Here is a 3,787-nt window from a genome sequence, read left to right as displayed (position 1 = left end):
GCGACGTTTACCCCGGCAGCGGGGCGGAGGGCCCGAGGAGCGGCCGGCTGCGCCCCTCACCCAGAACAGCATCTGCATTCCCATTCCCTACCGGCCCGCTCGTTACCTGCGCGGCACCTGGCGGTTCCAGCTGTCCCTACGGTCACTGCCCACCACCCGCCAGTACGAAACGCGCACCGTATCACCACCCCCAGCCCCTCAACCAGGAGAGGCCATGTTGTCTACCTACCCTCCACCTCGCCTCCTCAACGACACGCTGACGTCACGCCGCGAGGTCACCTACTCCTTCCCAGCCAATCAGGAGGTGCTCACGGTGACATCACCTCAGCGGAAGAGGGATGGGACGAGGATACTTTTATTTCCTTCTGCCTAGAGCGGTGTGGAGGTTTTTGTGTCTGTTTCTGTCTGTTTCCGGCTCCGGCCCTGTTCGGGCGTTCCTCTAGCACTTCCTGCCCCTCTCCTAGCTGGGCACAGCGACAGACTCCTCCAGGATGGATGAAGGTGGCGAGCCGGGCCCTAAGGGGACATTTTGCTCCATGCGTCTCAGCCTCTTTCCTTAGCAGAGATGGCTGCCTCGACACCTGCCCTTGGTCCCCTCACGAGGGGCTGCATGCCCGCCTGGCACAGCTGAAGAGGCACTCCTGCTGGATGCCCTGGAGCATAGCACTTTCCCCCAAGAGCAGCTTTGGCAGCAGGTGTTCAGTCTTTTGAAAAGGCCTTGGTACAAAATTAAGGTGTTTTGTTCAAAAGGTGGTAGTTATGTGTGTGAGGGAGGATGTAGAGAGGAGCATTAATCATGGTAAATCACGACTGAAAACAGCTAAAGACTGTTATCCCTTAGGTGTTTTATCCTCCGGGGAAGCTAGAAAGCCTGATAGGTTCTTTTCTAGGTTGTTTTTTTTTTTTTCAATTTGGCTTTTTGCAGCACCCTTGTCTTTGACGTTTGTTAGGTGAAAAGACACCAAAAAAAAAAGGCATAAAAGAAATGCCATATTTTTCAGGAAAATAGTATGTTTACTGATTTTGTATGACTTGAGACACCAGAGGGTTTCAGGTGGTCAGGAGCTGGCTTGCTTTTCAGTCTGCCTGTACATCACACTTTTTTTTCCCTGTCTTCCTTTTTCTTTTCCCCAGAGTGTTGCTCATTGGTGATCATTTGGTTTGGGTTACTCTTAATTTTTGCCTCTATAAGCATAGGAAAAAGTTAATGATCCATGTGAACATAAGGAAAAGCACACATCCATCCACATCAGTTTTAAGGCAGCATAATCATACAAATATTTGTATGCCCTTTATTTCCCCTATAATAAGGGAGTTTCTTGGTGGAGAAGAGTACCTCAAAGTTTGACTAAGCACCTCATTGTGCACTGGGCTCTTGTATTCACTCAGAGAAGCCAGATGATAAAGCCAAGCTACTTTAAAGGGTCTCTTTAAGGGAAACCTGGGATGAAGTTTTTCAAAGTGAAGCCAGTGCCAGGCATTATTTCCTCTGGTCTAGCTGTGGAAGGGGAGGAGGAGGTGTTTTATGATTGCTGTATGGAAAATCATGCTATGAAAAGCCAGTGTCCATAAAGGAGACAGAGGAGTCCTGCAACTTTATTCGAATAAAGGGAGAGAGTCCACTGGAGCACATGCCTGTTATAGATACATATTATAATATTTGCAAATTTTTGCAAATTTGCTTTTTGCAAATATTAAAATGGATTATATGTGTGTGATGTTAAAGTAACTTTGTTATAAAGATATAGTTTTTATTTCTGTTGTTAATTAAGCTTAGTGAAATAGCTGATATAAGTATGCTTGTGTTAAAATGCCTGCTTGGATGGGATAACATCCAATGAACATATGAAGAGGACACGTGCTACAGATATGCCAACTATCAGCACTCACTATCTGAAGACAATGTGGACCAAGGCCCAAAAACTGGAGATGATAAGAATGGACTAAAAACCACAACCAAGGAATATGCATGCTCTAAAAGGGCAGACCCAAGGAGGAGTCATGCTGAACAGTTCTTGGAACATGTAAACTAGTTTGGGGGAAAAGTTTACTATGCATAAGGGTCTATGAATATGTAACAGGCTGATGTAATAGAAACGGTCTATAAAGGGTATTTCCAGGTGTGGTCTTGGCTAAGTGCCAAGATGCACTCAGCCGATCTAATACCCTTTGCTCTGTGGTCCTTGTCTCCAATTGTCCTTTATTAAACTTTTTAGATTTTCACAGGAGAGTGAACATGTTTTTCACATGCCCGTGCAGTTTTCTCTCTCAGGGTTTTGGTGGGCATAGCCTCCTTTTATCCTAAATTCCCGGCTGCATGTTGCCCCCTCTGCCTTTCCCCACTGGCTGAGGTACTAGGAAGGTACTGAAACAGTGGAAATTTTCCAGAGTAGAAATCCATTTCAGATTTAGGTGAAATGTGCCTCTTTGAATTATTAAATCTGTAGCATAGCTGTTTGGTCTGCGTTCAAGACTGCCTGTTCTCGCAAAAAAGCTATGCTTGAAAAACTGCTTCAGCCGAAGGACTGAGATAAGAGAGGGACCCCTTGAACTTTGAAACAGACGGAGACCAGGGCTGAGGCTGCAGGAGACAGGGCAGGATGACCCAGGAGTTCTTTCTGTAGTTTCTGGGAAAAAAAAACAAAACTAGCTGCAAGTGTAAAGTGAAATCAGTAAAATGAATATGTATGAACCTATTGTGAAATTCTATGCATATGAATCAGAGTAAGGGAGATAAAAAAGGATTGGGAGTTCTCAGGGGTGTGCATGTCCTTTAGGGGGACCAACGATCCCCACATGCGTCCAGCGCTGTAATAAACATACTGGCTTTACAACTTTTACAAAGTTATGGAGTTAGAGTTTTTTCTTTCTGCAAATCAGTACAGCCTTCCCGAACCGCCTACCACATATCCCCCTTTGAACCTACTGTTTTACCCCAAAGTTCAGAAGTTCAGCCTTGTGTAGACCCCACTTGTCTATTTCAGGAGCCAAGCTGCCTGGGCCCTGTAACAAACCTGCTGCCCAAAGTTAGTAGAGACATAAAGACCCATTTCAAAGACGTTAACACCCACACCTTCACCCACAGAATTGTTTGTAAAGACATTGGCACACATCTTCCTGATCACTGTGGTCAGATTTTCCCACAGAAGATATGTAGAACTTCAGATTGTGCATGTTACAATCAACAGGAATATGCTCACAGGCTGTCTCAGTAAAAGATCACTGTGCTGGTTTGGGCTGGGGTAGAATTAATCTGCTACACAGTAGCTAGAAACGGTGTTGACAATACAGGGCCTCTCCTATGTTATGAATAACTACGGTTTGTTCATCAAAATATGTAATGTAACTATGAGAGCCTGAATGTTATATGTCACAAAACTTTGTATACTTAACAGGAAATCTGGTAACTGCACAGAACACATAATCAATAGCCTTGTTTAACAGGAAAAGCAAAAAACCCCCCCGTGATAAGCAGAAGCAGGAAGCCCTATCCAGATAAAAATCTGCTCGCTTGCAAAATCGGCTGGGAAGCAAATCACGACCACTAAGAAGCAGGAAAGACCCCAGCAACAGACCAAAGCGGGCGCACGTATGCAGAAGAAAGAAGCAAATAAAAGACGGACTCAGAGGGGTGGGCAGGGGCGAGCCTTGGGAGAACAAAAACTCCAGGCCGTCCAGCGCGCTGAACTTGCTTGTTATCCTTGCCAATAAATTCTCAATTGGTATTCTGATTGGCTCAGAGAATTCTTAATTGGCTTGGAGAATTCATAAACTTACTTATAACAGT

Source organism: Geospiza fortis, unplaced genomic scaffold, assembly GCF_000277835.1.
Source record: "Geospiza fortis unplaced genomic scaffold, GeoFor_1.0 scaffold835, whole genome shotgun sequence".
In the NCBI taxonomy this organism is placed as follows: Eukaryota; Metazoa; Chordata; class Aves; order Passeriformes; family Thraupidae; genus Geospiza; species Geospiza fortis.
Note: the sequence above shows the minus strand (reverse complement) of the source record.